The 15,981-nt window shown below is 34.7% G+C and overlaps 1 protein-coding gene across 6 annotated transcripts in view; it reads right to left on the reverse strand.

The window, feature by feature from the left end:
• The window catches only part of Cdh18 (cadherin 18), a 796,539-nt gene that overhangs the window by 68,158 nt on the left and 712,400 nt on the right, over positions 1-15,981 (reverse strand). The gene's annotated exons all lie outside the window — the stretch shown is intronic.

The raw sequence follows: 15,981 nt of genomic DNA on the forward strand, positions 1-15,981 counted from the left end.
TTCAACTAATACCTACTTTCAATGATGCATATACGTTTATTAGAATTTGAATAAATTAAAATATTATAAATGCCTAAAAATATTTCAAAAATATATATAAATATATATTGAGCATCATGAATTTGACTTTATGTGCAATAATTTTAACCAGTGCTTTGTCCCAAAATGGCCTTCTATTATTATAGTATACAATATAATAAAAATGTTTATTTGTAAGTCATATTGATTGTTATGCATATGATACAATCTGATAAAAACATGTATATGAATAAGTGAATTCATATTTTGAGAAAAACTGAAACTTTGAAAATGCTAACCAAGTATATGTTTATATGTACATGTGGCTCTGTTAAACAAATTGATCTCAGATTTAATTTAATTGCAGAAACTTTGGATAGAGAAGTTAGTACACAGGGCTTGATATGCTTTCTTTCACTTAAGACCTATTGATGTCTTTCATCCCTATTTGGGCTCCTGATATTAAAGTGCACATTATAGCCTTTTATTCTTGGTGGGATCGGCTATTTCCATTCCTTATAGAGGGACTATAATATTTTGCTTTACCCGACAGAACTGTCCAACTCTTACTTAGACTTACTTAGACTTACTTAGACTCTTACTTTGGCTTACTTAGACTGGACAAGACAGATTTGCCATTTACATCAGCAAACTTAATCTTGTAACAGTTCTGAATGTTTGGACATTCTATAACAAAGTGCTTGCAGATCTGCTGTCCTATTAGGCCCATATCTAATTTTGCATATAGAGCCTTTCTGATATTCATTATGGAAATGGCAACCTTATTTATTTCTATTTGTATAAAATACTGCATCCTATTTTTGAATCTGTTACCCAGACATAAATATATCTTATAGACTCTATGCTTAACTGTTATCCTAATGGAGATAAAGCTTCAACATGTGACTTGGGGGAGTATGGTATGCCTCATTCAACATTGTGTGAATAGGTACCTAAAAGATGTCCTTATGGATATCTTGTAAACATAATCTGCAGTATGACTAATGACCATTTTTCCATCCGTTCTTGATTGCATAAGAAGTTGTCTTAGATTGTGAACATTGTATAGACAGGATAACAACTATTTTGTTTCAGATCTGAGGCTAGAACTTGGAAAACTCCTAGAGTCACAGTGACCTGGGCAAAGCTGGGCCACTGGAGATATTTGGCAGTTTTTAAACTTTAAAAAAAACAATCTCAAAAATTCAAATTCTCAAAAGTTGAGCATATGTAATCCACTTATGTACAGTTAGAATAAAAATCTTCTACATTTAGATTTATATGCTTTTAATGATGGGTTAATTAAATATGTAGTCTGTAGTCTACTAATTAGAAAGTGTTTTCTTCAGAAAGAACTAAAACTAAAAACAAATCTCTAAAATAATTTATTCTCTCACTCTTTTCTAAATTCTACTTCCTTTTAAAGAAATAAGAATGTGATTCTGATTGCATTATAAATCTAACACAAATTAAAATAAGGTATCCCCAAACTTATGAATATTTACTGCAGCTTGAGGACCAAACAGGTGCTAGAAAGATGTTCTGTGTTCATGAGCCCTACTTACAGAGGACCACTTTCTGGTTCCCAGTACCCACATGGAAATTCACAACTGCTTGAAACTCTACTCTCAGGGGAGCTAACACCCTTCTGACCACCAGGTATGCCAGACATTTACATGGTTTATACATTATGGCACACATATTGAAATATAAAATAAAAATAATTAAATTAAACAATGACAACAAAGAATTATGGATGGACACCCTCCTCTTTACATCTAGACCAAACTATAAGTATATAGATATGCCACTGATAGAAAGCAGAAGGCAAGGGGCCACATATTTTGGTAAGATCACTATTTATAATATTATATGTGAAACTTACTTTATGTTATACTTTTTGACCAATGTTCTCATCCTTCTAAAATTTGGGTCATATTGCTCTACTAATAGTAAGTAGTATAGGTATTCTCACCACAGCAAATTTTAAAACATTCATCTTCACTCATTCATTGTTACAGATTATTACTTCCTTTGATTGGCGAAAATAGTAAAGGAAACTTTGCCCTCATTTGGTTTATCTTGATGGTACTATCAAGCTGAATATCAGAGAGAATAGAACAGACATTTTCTAGCAGATCTCTTTGACAAAATAATTGTCACATGTCTCAATGCTGCCCAAGTAATGGTAAGGTGCAGGTTGTTTGTATGGACACATGGTTTTATGTTGATGATCATCTAATATAAGTTTAACTACCTCCAGGCAGACATAACCGTCATAGGAGACTTGTTTGCCAAGAATGGCAGATGGATGGATAGGGACCATCTGCAGCCACAAAGGAAAGAGACAATAATTTCAGGTTGTGTCAGAAATTTAAAAAAAGATTGACTACTGTGAATCAGAACATATTAAAAATTTTTGTTCTGAATGCTAACTGGTGTTACTGAATTGCACCAATATAAAAATTGATAGGAAATATAATTATTCATTTAGTCTGTATATTTTAGAATTATTTATTCAGTTCCAAGTAAATTATTTTTGCATTATAATCACAGAATTATATAAATGTGGCAATATGTTACCTATGCTATAACTATGGTAAACATGTACAACTACGCATTGTTTTTAAATTAAAAACTCTGCAAATTCTTAGATATTTTTGAATCTATAGGGCATTCTCTATATATTAAGCTTTCTATGGAGCTGAATATTTTTTAGTTGCAACCACATTTTTTTTAGCCCAAGTTAATCCATCAAACACAGTATGTTACAAACAGTAAACTGAATTTACCAGGCCACATAAATCATAAAGCAAACTGAAAAAAAAATAGAAGTAAAAATTCATCCAGACTATTGAAGTATCATGAAAAGCAGATAACAAGAAACATCTTGGAATTTGTAAACTAAAATCATAGTATATTTTTTTTTCTTAAACAAGAGAAATAACTATTGTCAGGTATGACATGGTAAAGGCAATATCACAGTATTATAAAACCAGTGATCATTCATGATACATTAGGGCTCTAGTGTAACTATGTTTTGTAATGTTAAATACTTATGTTCATAGGTTTTTCTATGTACATACTGAGAGTCATTCCAATTTGATCAACTATGCAGTGCTCAAGCTAAAAGAGGAATTATGTACACAGCGTTGCTCCTTTTAGTGATAAGAGTCTGTATGAAAAGAATGGACTCTGGGCCTTGGCAATTTGTTCATTATTACTTACAGATTCTGTTTCAGTCGTGTATTTGTTGGTGGTTGGGTGTGATTATGTGAATCGTTCTAGTTTACAAGACTGTAAAGCTGGGATAAGTCTCCTGGGTAGAATACTGCAAGTCTGCATCATTAGTTTGTATTTACTGTGCACAGCGGCTAAGCTCATTTTGGTTTTGTGTTGAAATATTATAAACATTGGTTAATGTTTTTGGAGAACAATTCCAGGCTGGAGAGTAAAACATTCCTCTGTAAGTTTGTTTGTTTGTTAGTTTATTGGTTTGTTTTGTTATGTTTATTTTTTGTTTTAATATCACTGGCTTTAAGAACATATTGAAATTCAAACTCTGTGAACTTTGTTTATTCAGTTATCTATTGTGATAATGGCTATTGAACTTAGGGTATTGAATATGCAAAGCAAATTGTCCTCTACTGAGCTATTTGATATATCTAAAAAGAATAAATTAATTATAAATTAAAATGCTACCCCCATTAGCATCTCCTGAAAGAAGCTGTTTTTCTGACAAGAGATGAGTGAGGCACAGATCAATGAGTATAGTATTATATCATCAGGGAAAATTTTATTGGTATATATATTTAGCAGTATCATAATAGTAGATTTCCCCTGGTACTAATATCCTCTCAAGTTTCTGGTTCTTGTAACATTTTTGGAGTCAAATGTGTATTCCTTCTAATGGTGTAGGCTTTAAGTCCAAACAAATACTGGTTGTTCAATTTAATAAAATTTGTAAAAGTATTGTGCAAGAGTATTTTGCAGGCAGGTCCAGTTACCTGTATGTCAGGTATGTAACAGGGTTCATGCTGAGTAAGAGTGACAAGAGACTACATCTCCAGTGACACACAGCACATTTCAGCATTGTATATGCTAATCAGTAGGGGTGAAATTCTAGTTTCTAGTTAGGCACCACAGAATTTTACCATGTTCACTGACATGCACAAGTGGTGTCTTTATCAATACATTACCATCAGGATGTGTATGGTAATCAATAGCATTGTCCATTGCCTATAGTGTTTGTAAGATCATGATACTTCTTTTGGCCAACAAGTCAAAAAGATGGCATCATTCTAGTATTGGGAGTTTTAATTGGTAACATACATATCTAGTTGAGACATTTTGTATCACATTATATAGTAACTTCAAAAATATTATTTTATATATGTATGTAGGTTTAGGAGGTTAATAGATTTTCATATGGCTTTTCAAAAATAATTTGGTGTTAGTTATTTTTTCCCATGCTCCCTACTTTATCCTTCCCTCCCTTTTCTTCCCCATTCAAACTTCTACAACTAGATGGTTTGCAGACAAGAGACTTTAGGTCATCCTGTTAAATGGGATGGCATTATCAAATTATCCCATCAGGACTCAGATTTATATGCATTAGAAGAGGCATAAAGAATATCGCAGGAGCCAATTGTGGAGTATGACTTCCAATGCTGAGCATGGGATGGCCTTGGTGGGGACAGAGTGACATGGTTCCTGCCCCTGGGACAGTGTCCCAGTGTAAGTATCCAGGAAAGACAATGGCTACTGTGGGTGTAAGGGTTGTTTGTGTGATAATGTACAGATTTCCAGGAACCAGTACTAGCAGTGGAGGACTCTGTCCTTCTTAGAAATGTTCTTCCTCTTAATGTTAATGACTTCATGATAATTAGAACAGTATAAGTCCAGCAATTGATGGCTTGGCTGTCTCAACAAAATGGTAAAGGCTGGGACCTTCAGGGCAGCCCTTAATGGAAAAAAATTCTAAATCCATGAGTTTAAAAATACATAATTTCTCAACAAATTGTGCTCTTTCAACTGGAGGTCAACATATAGAAGAATGCAAATAGATCCATTCATATCTCCTTGTACAAATCTCAAGTCCAAGTGGATCAAGGACCTCCTACAAAATAAGATACACTGAAACTAATAAAAAAGAAAGTGGGCACAAACACATGGGCACAAAGGAAGATTTCTGGAAAAAAACAGCAGTGGCTTATGCACTAAGGTCAACAATCAACAAATGGGACCTCATAAAATTGCAAAGCTTCTGTAAGTCACAGGACACTGTCAATAGGACAAAATGGCTACTAACAGATTGGGAAAAGATCTTTAGCAACCCTACATCCAATAGAGGGATAACATCCAATATATTCAAAGAACTCAAAAAGTTAGACTCCAGAGAACCAAATAACCTCATTTAAAAATGGGTTAAAGAGCTAAACAAAGAATTCTCAACTGAGGAAACTTGAATGGCCTTCAAGCACCTACAGAAATAAATGTTCAACATCCTTAATCATCAGGGAAATGCAAATCAAAACAACTCTGAGATTCCACCTTATACCAGTCAGAATGACTAAGATCAAAAACTCAGGTGGCAGTAGATGCTGGCGAGGATGTGGAGAAATAGGAATACTCCTTCATTGTTGGTGGAATTGCAAGCTGGTACAACCACTCTGGAAATCAATTTGGTAGTTCCTCAGAAAATTGGACATAGAACACCCTGAGTACCCAGATACACCACTCCTGTGGATATACCCAAAAGAAACTCCAAAATATAGCAAGGACACATGCTCCACTATTTTCATAGCAGCCATATTTATAGTAGCCAGAAGCTGGAAAGAACCCAGATGTCCATCAACAGAGGAATGGATACAGAAAATATGGTAGATTTACACAATGGAGTATTACTCAGCTTTTAAAAACAATGAATTCATGAAATACTTAGGCAAATGGATGGAATTAGAAAATATAATCCTGAGTGAGATAACCCAGTAACAAAAGAACACACATGGCATGCACTCACTGTTAAGTGGATATTTGCCCCAAAACTTGTAATACCAAGCGTACAATTCACAGACCACATGAAGCTCTAGAAGAAGGAAGATCATAGTGTGAATGGTTCGGTACTTCTTAGAAGGGGGAACAAAATACTCAAGGGAGGAAATACAGAGACAAAGTGTGGAGCAGAGACTGAAGGAAATGCCAACCAGCAACTGCCCCACATAGGGATCAATCCCATACGCAGTTTCCAAACCCAGACACTATTGCAGATGCCAAGAAGTGCTTGCTGACAGAATCCTGATATAGCTGTCTCCTGAGAGGCTCCATCAGAGCCTGACATATACATAGGCAGATGCTCCCAGCCAACCACTGGACTCAGCGCAGGGGCCCCAATGGAGGTGTTAGGGAAAGGTCTAAAAGAGTTGAAGGGGTTTACAACCCATAGGAAGAACAACAATATCAACCAATCAGAACCCCCAGAACTCCCAGGAACTAAACCACCAACCGAAGAAGCAGGGAGAGGGAGAATGGGATAGGGGGTTTCAGAGGGGAAACCTGGAAAAGGGATAACATTGTAAATAAATAAAATATCCAATAAAAAAAGAAAGTAGGGAAACAAAAAAATAAGAATAAAAATGCATAATTTCACAACTATGCAAAAATGTGGATGTGATATGAATTATGAGGGGCTTCAAGAATCTAAAGGAACAAAGGCAGCTACACTATGAGTCAGTTGTCGGAAAGATACAAAGGCAGGGAGATACAAAGGTAGGCAGATTCCTGAGCTTAAAGTCAGCCTGGGACACAGTAAATCAGGGTTCAGGTATGGTAGAAATGGTATTTTCAGGATTGGGTCTCACCAAACTAGTTTATCCTCTGTGCTTAACAGAGACAGGCAGATCTCGGAATTCTTCTGCAGTGTTAAACTGAAATGTGTGCTTACTGTTTCCTAAGAATTGACGCCGAGTGTAGGAAAATTCAAGGGTGGGGAGGTGTGGGCATATCCTCATAGAAGCAGGAGGAGGGGGATGGGATAGAGGGGTTCCTGGGTGTCTGGGGGGAATGGGGTAAGAGGATAACATCTGAAATGTAAATAAAATATCCAATAAAAATTTTAAAAAAACAATTAAAGGACTAGGATCTCCAGATGCTGATTTATAAAGAAATAATACTCAAAAGGAAATCTGAAATAAATGGATGAATAGATGTGTAAATAAAATCTGGGCGTTTGGTGTGCATGAGATGAGTTTGCAGAACTCAATAATAGTTCTGACTGAATTTATGCCAGAGAGAGCTGAGCTCACCGGATGTCTCTGAAGAGTGAAACCAGCTCTTCAAGAAGTTATTTTTTAACTGGATTTCTGACTTGGTTTAAAGATCCAATAATTCTTTATAGCAGCCTTTCTGACTTTGGTCAGAAAACCCATGAGCTATCCAGAGAGCTTTTAGAATTTTTATAAGCAGAGAGAGTTGCCTCAACCAGATAATTTTTTAGAATAGCAAGAAAAAGCTGACTAAAGCAGAGCAGAACACACACTTGTGTACACACACACACACACACACACACACACACGAGCAGTCCAGAAAGACATCTCAGTAGAACCTAGGTCACCAGCTAAGATTCATGAATTGACTTCCAGTTGTTCTCACAGCAACTGGACACACCTTTCTCAGAACCACTCTCCCAGCCAAGACTGATCCTTGGAGTTCTGATAAGTTTGTCCTTTAGTTTCTGTTTTGTTTATTTTTGTTCTCATCATGTTTTGCTTTGTTTTTATTAAGTTCATGAGTAAATGAGAAACACTGGTAGAATTTTTCAAATGTTGTAGCTCTTAGGGCCTTTTATATCCTTCATGATTCTTAATAAACAAATTCATTTATAAATTCTTTATTACAAATTTTCATGTTACTAAAATTTGTTTTCTAAACTTGGGTTGTTATTTAACTAATCTCCGCTAATCTTCAATTTTAGATGTGTATTATTATTAATTTGGTTATGGTCATTAATATATTTAGAAGTTGAATATTCCGAGACATACTTTGTAAACAGTGTTTTGTGCCCTGAATTTGTATGGATATTTTGAATATGTTATGTACTCATAATTAATTGGTGGCTTTAGAATACAACCTTCTTTCTATTCCTGATTATAGTTTTGAAATTATCATGATGTGCATATCTCCTATAGGTTACTTTGTTTCCATTACACTTATATAACTTAAACCACTATATTTCAAATATCTCTGGTTCAGCAAGAGAAGAAGTCTTCTGATATTTGGAAAACATGATGAAATATTTGTTTTGTTGGCTTCTAGTGTCCAACTTTTCATAAAATGCTCAACCAATAGTTTTCACCCACCTATAATAATTCCATAAGGTAGTAGAAGTTCTCCCTATTTTCCTTTATAAATTATTAGTATTACTTATTTTTACTTCCTTTATGTTGACTATTCTTACAGAAAATACAATTGATTTGCTGCCTCTAACTCATGTTCTTTTATGTTGACTTTGTTGTCAGTAAAACAATTGATAAGTGTTTTTCCTTCCTAAACAATTTCTGTATTAGGACGTTACTATTTGTTCAGGTTAGAGTGAATACCCTCCTTATTTTCATCTCCCTCCATTGACCCTGATGGCAATTCTCTTCAGTGTTCTGACAGGTTGACTGTTTAATTCCATAAGTAGTTGTCCCAAAGTAACATATTTCCCAACAGTGTGTATCTCTGTTTTAAACCACTGTATGTATTGTTGTGTGTATCTAAGTGTGAGGACAGGAATGAATTTAAAGTCACACAAAAATGAAATTCAGATGACAAACTTGGGCTTGGCTCTCCGCTTATATATTGTTTAAAGGCAAAATCACTCTTGTTCTCAGGGTTGCATATATTTCTGTGTGTTATGTAAATTCTTTCATACTTGAAAGGTAAGGTTATGAAATATGAAGCATTTTCTCATAGTCAGTTTTCTGAGAATAAGGCTGATACTGCTCCAAAGATATTTTAAATAATCTTTTCAGCCAATTTCTCTGACATTCTCTCACTTCTGAAACAGTTGTTTTTCTAAATAAACTGAGATCTAAACAATTTTACAAGTGAATGTCATTACAATACACTCATGTTTTGACAATACTTCATACCTATGCAGTTTTCCACACAAGAAATCATATTCTCTGACACATATTCATATTTCTCATGTCTAAAATAATTCTTAGTGAGTGGACATGATGAGTAGTTCATTCCTCTCAAATATACTTACTTTAACATGTTACTTCATTGATGCACTCATATTATTTCTGAAATATGAATTGTCAGCAGCTAACCTGTATCCTATGTGTTTAACATAAATTGGTTCATGACTTATAATTAATTGTTCAATTGCTCTTCTCATACCATTGAGGATAAGAAATCATAAAAATTGAGAAATGTCTTAGTGGAAGCAGCTACAAATGAATTGAATGTGTTTTTTTTAATTCAGGCTGTGTACTCTCCCATTTAATGATGAGGTTATACTGTTCAAAATCTAATAGATGAGTAAATAGCTTGAGATAAAGTAGATGAATGAATACAAAGAATTAGACTTTCTGTGCACATATTATCTTCAGTAATAAGTTAGCTCATTCATCTTCTTTTTAACTATGTGTTATTACATGTAAAATAAGTCAATAAGCTCTTATTTCTACCTATAAAATGTCTAAGTAATTTTGTAATATCATTATAATAATTATACAGCTATGAATCTAACAATATTTAGACACTTTTTTTTATCTTCTTGGTTTCTGCAAGCGGTACTTAGGGACAATTTTACTTTCTTTAGGCAATTGGATTTCTCTTACTAATCTTTAGATAATGCTCAATACTGTAATTTAATCCCTCATTATCAATGAGTTCAGTGTGATTTTCATGGAAGATTTTACTCTCTTAATTTTATCTCATTATTCTTTGTAATTATCTTTACATATCATTGCTCTTTCTCATATATAACTCAGCACTTTTGTTCCTTCATATAAATCCATTTCATATTAACATAGATAGTTGCCATCTATCACACCAGACTTGTTCTATCCAGCTTTACATAGTTAGAACATTTTAATTGTCTCTCATTAATTTCTTCTACTGTCCCTTCAAACACCCTTGTGGGTTTTTCCTCTCAAACTATATTACCTTGAACACTACATAAATACTAAAACTATTATGTAGCCAAGGTATACTGGCCAAATTTTCATGGAGTACAAGGTAGCAGGATTATAGGTTCTGGTCTTCTAAGCAATAGGAAAAGCTTTCTTTTGTGTAATTTATGTGTTGTACCTTCATTTAGATTTTTCATTCACATTGCGTTGATAAAGATTCAGTTAAGTTCCCAGTTCCATACATTAAAATTCAAATTTAATGCTGGAAAACAGACAATCCAAAGCAGTATACGATATCAGAACATCATTACTGCTTATATTTCTCTCAAAGTTTGCATTTTCAATTATAATATGTGAACATAAACAAAAAGAATATCAATTTAACTAGTGCTTTTCTGTCTGTACTTTTTTGCTTGGCATGCTTTGTAGTCTTCTATAAATATATATATATATATATATATATATATGTATAAATATATTTTATCTCTATATAGTACATACATAAAAAAATCAAACTTTTTCAGTATCCATGAATCAATGTAACTGAACTAATCAAAACATTTTTATCAGATCACCCATTTCCAATACTATAACATGTAATATGAATTATTACATATTTAAGACAATAATAAACATTTTAGCAATCCAGTTGCTCAAACTGAAATTTGGACTCTTCTCTACATTGCTGCCAGATGAGCACAATAAATTCCCAGATATTAGAACTGTCTAAAATTCAAACAATGCTTGGTTTAATGTTTAAAAGTAGAATAGCAAACAATTGTTCCCAATGAAGAATGTATTAGAGTCACAACGTGAAGATCATCACTCTTTGTGTTTGTATACACATACAAACACAGTTGTTTTTGTCTTATTTGCTTTTCTTTGTTGTCCAACAAACGTTAAAATCCATAGAAAAATAATTAAAAACAGCATACTCCTTAGACTTTCACTCAAAGCAATAACTTTCACTCAAAAGAATAACCATAAGAATCTCAATAAACACAATATTTAAAAGAATAAATGTATGTTATTTGGCACCATACTAATATGATTAAAATAGAAAATATATCATATAACTCTCTTAATTGACTGTAGTGTCTCTGTGTGTTATGTACACATGTGGTAGACAGAATTCTTATATACATGTTATATATCAGATACATAAAAAATAATAACTATTTAAAAATACTTTATATTTTTAAAGAATTGATACTGAGTTTTGACCAAGGGCATCCAATAGTCCCTTTCTCCTAAACATCACATGCTGTCACCAGTGATATCAACCTGACATTTTGCTGAAGATATCACTGAAGTAACTGAACACAGAGAAGTCAAACTGGTTCACAACTAGAATCTTCATCTCTACTGAGAAGCATCCAGGGTGCTGGAATTCATTACAACAGAGGAGAAAGTGATTATCAATATCAATTAACTCCATACCTTATGACTTTGAGCAGCATTGTGTGTGTAAAATAGACTGGTGAGAAATTGACATAAATATTATGGGCTAACCAACCATTTTTAAAAAAAAGAATAAATTTGAGGCTTATTCCATTACATGGATCCCATAGCAGACACTGTCAATCTGGCCAACAAACAAACAAACAAACCCACAGAGACTAGATAGGTAAAACCTACTTTATTATTCTTTTAAAGCAACATAGCAATAAAATTATTCCCTTTGACATATTGCTATACTCAAAGGTCAGAGGATTCATTACCCCCCTATTAGAGAAGCCTCTCATTGTGGTAGATGGGAATTAAGGCAGAGGCCCCCAACTGTACAATCTACAGAGAATGAGAAACATTTGAGTACTCAGTCCTACTTAGATGCCTTGATCATACCCTTTCTGAAGACTCTGGGATCTTTGCAGAAGATGAGATGGGAAAAGGTGAAACCCAGAGGAGGTGAATGACTCCTAGGAAATAGTGCCTTTCTATAACACGCGCCTCCCGTGTCGCCCCATGCCCATGGACGAAAAACACGAGAGACAGTATTCGGGTAGTTACTGCAAACGAGGACTTTACTCTGTAACACAGACAAGGAAAACGCGGAAGGGAGCGGAAGAGCTGAGATGCAGAAGGGGCCTAGCTTAAATACAGCCTAGAGTGACGTATTCACTTATGATTGGCTGTTCGCTCACCACCCAATATTATGCCTTGGGATTGGCCAGTGACTTGGCGGTCTTTCTGCCTAGCAGCTGCGCAGTTAATTGTTTACTTCTGGAGAAGACACGAGGCCAGCGCCATCTTGGGATGGCAGATTATACCACCGTTAACAGCGGCTTCCTACACCTTTCTAAGACTGATTTGCTTATATACTCACAGAATCAGAGACAGCATACTGAAGACTTCATGGTCAATTCAGGCAAAATGACAATGCTCATTAAAAATCTATGTAAAATTGATACCTAAGAAGAGAGTAATCAATTGTTTTCCAATGGAATGACAGTATCAACTACAGTCAAGTGCTGGCCTTATGTTCAGAAGTAATGGGCACCACAAAATGTGCTTCTTATTTTGGGGTTTGTTTTGATGTCTTCTGGTTTGGTTATTTATTTATTATTTTATTGTTTTTATTTGTTTGTTTTACTTATCATTTTGAAAGTCTAAAGAAATAGAAGTTGGAGGAAGTAAGGAAGACCTAGGTAGGAGATGTAAAGATTGAACAGGAATATAATCAAAATATATTACATGAGTTCTTATTTCTGAAGCCAGTATTTGCAACACAATAAAGCTATATACAATAACAACAAAAAATAAGCCTACTATGACCCAGTTGATAGAACAATCAAATTAATCGAGGTTAATGGTGGAGAAGCTTCCATAGGAAGATATAGTCAAGCTAGCTTGAGGTGCATTTACAACAAAATTTTGGCTGTCTGTCTTTTGTAATTTTGGCTGTCTGTCTTTTGTAAACAAAGATAAAATTGAAGTTGTCTTTCATTTATGAAAAAAATTGAATAAAATGCCATATGTTAATTTTAAAAATAGATAAAAACAGGATGTTATGTCTTGCATTAATAAATAATGAAATAAGAGAAAAAAGATACTTAATTTTGAGAAAATTAGTTGATAAATGAATTATGATAGCAACCAAAATTGGAACCTTGAAGTTAGAATGGAAGCTTCTGGAGAAATGACTCAGTTATTCAGAGCAGTGTTTATTGTAGAGGACCTAACTTGCTGCCCAGAATTCACATGGTGCTCCATAACCATACACAGCTCTATTTCCAAGGGATCTTATGTGCTTTTCTCACTTCTACAGGCACTAAACAGGCAAGTGGTAAATATAGACACATTCATGCAAAACGCTCATACACATAACATAAATAAATCCAATAACAACAATAATACCTAGAACACCTTCTCCACAGCGATCTTTTTTATAAAATGACCCAAATAAGAGGTTCTGAAAGCCTACTAGACAGAACCCATCCTCAAGCTTCAGATGTATTTGTGAGAGAAACGAATGAAGGTTACAATTCTTATCTTCGTCACCTTTCCACCTAGTCAGGCTCCATTAAACTATGAGCGAAACTTATCAAAGAGTATTTACAATGTTCCATGCAATGCATCAGTGAATTCAACTTGGCAATTTCCTGATCAAGCGATGATATGGACCGGGATGAGCCAATGTGCCTGCTGCTGATTTATGGAGTAGTACTGATTTTGATCTCTGAGGAGATTAGCTTTTCTGCTTTGCTGACTAAGGTGAGCTGCCTTGGAGATTAAATAAGAAACAGGTTTTCAAGAATTGTTTTATCTGTATCTTGCCACCTGAACCAGTATCTTATGAGGTTTAAAACACACTAGAGAAAAAAAAAAGTCCATTTTAAAATTGCGATTACTTATAAAACACACAGCAATACCTTAACTGAGAAACTGATAATAATTTGAAGATAGAAAATGTTGCCTAAGTGCTAATATTAATTCAACTCTGACAAATAGAAACCTAGGAAAGCAAGCCCAAGTTGAAGGCAATTATAAACACTTATAGGTGATTTTCTTTAAATTGTCACTAACGTTTTGTCAGTTGAAATATTTTTTTAAAAAAAATTCATTGTAGGCATAAAAATACCATGTAGTCAATCAAATATGCAAACATATGAGCATTAATTTGGTTATTTTGGAAAATTAACTATGGTCATGTAGGTGGTAAGAACTCTTCATTACCTTTAATGACATAAAGGCACTTGTACCTTACTGGTAAAGAAGCACTAGCTACTACTGGCTTTACTTCTGAAAATCTAGTTGTGGTGGATTGAATAGCTAGCCCCCATTGGGCTCAAGGATTGTATGTTTGATCCATGGGACGTGACACTCTTAGGATGTGTGGCCTTGTTAGAGTAGGTGTGGCAGTGTTGGAGAAAACGTATCATTATGGAGGCAAGCTCTGAGATCTGACATATGCTCAAGCTTGGCATAGTGTGGAACACAGTCTCCCGTGGATGCCTGGGGATCCAGATGTAGAACTCTGCTCCTTCCTCAGTACCAAGTCCCCGTAGACCTTGTCAGCCTTCCCACCATGATGATAATTAGGAGTAAGTGTCTGAAATGGTAAGTCAGGCCCAACTAAATATTGTCCTTTATAAGAGTTGTCTTTGTCACAGTGTTTCTTCACAGCAATAAAACCGTCACTAAGACACTAATATTATATTAAATTTTAGAAAGATATTAATGGTCAGTACTTGGATCAATACTCAATATCAGCATCCTATAACTATATTTCTGTAAGTATATCTGTAGATATTACTTATTCCCTCTTGTCTTTTGTTTGTCTCAAGAGTATGTGCACCATCATAAACTATTATTTTCTATCATTGTTTCTTTTCTTTCAAGATAATCCTTCCAATGCATCTCTTAAAGTTAATGATTCTCTTTAATTATCTCTTCAATTTATTTTTCTCCTGAGCTTTGTTCTAGTATACAATCAACAGTTTTCATTCTCCCTCCTTCAAATTACAGTATCCCATCCGGTTAATATTCAAGTAACATACATTCCTGACAGAGGATCTAAAAATTCAAACACAAAAATTAAAATTTAATTCCATCTCAGAATTAAAAAAAATTAAAAATGATTGGTAAACGTACAGGAAAGTTTGGGGAAAAGGAATATGACTCAGGTAGGAAAGAACATGGTGAAATAAAGATTCAAGTTTTACGATAGGGGATTGCAAGCTTCCCATGATGATGGATTATCTGCATGGAGAGAGACTGTTCCATACATGAGAATTGTGGGCCAATTGGAACCTTGTCACCAGACAAAAATGGGAGAGCTGAATGGACTCTGAAACCTGTATTCTCATATGCGAGATCGGTAGGCATTTTATCTGCTCCCTACCCAGTTTCCATCCTGGAGGAAGTGACCACAACACCACACATGAGTATCATGACCACTAATCACATAACAGAGTTGTCCATGCTAATGAGGTATCTAGATAGGTCGACCATGATGATTTAATCTCTAGTCTACCCTGAATAATTTGTACGCACCCGTTTTCCACAATGAACAATAAACAAACAGTTTGTACAAGCAAGGACTGTCTCTCTCTCACCAAGAACCACCCTGAAGGTAAGCCTTCACTATAGAGAGCCTTGATGCATAAGTCTGTAGCAGAAGGCTACCGAGCCCATGAAAATGGACACACACCGTTGAGCTGAGCTGGAGTTCCAGCCTGCTTTCCACTGTCCTTCATGACTCCATGAGGATCCCAGCTACAACTGTACTTCTGAGAGTTAGAGAACGCCCTAACTCGGGCCCATCGCCAATATGTACTGGTCCCCTCCATTCTCAACTCCTAGCAGATTCCAGGGGGAACTGGACACCCAAGAGTTT

Source organism: Arvicanthis niloticus, chromosome 19, assembly GCF_011762505.2.
Source record: "Arvicanthis niloticus isolate mArvNil1 chromosome 19, mArvNil1.pat.X, whole genome shotgun sequence".
NCBI lineage: Eukaryota > Metazoa > Chordata > Mammalia > Rodentia > Muridae > Arvicanthis > Arvicanthis niloticus.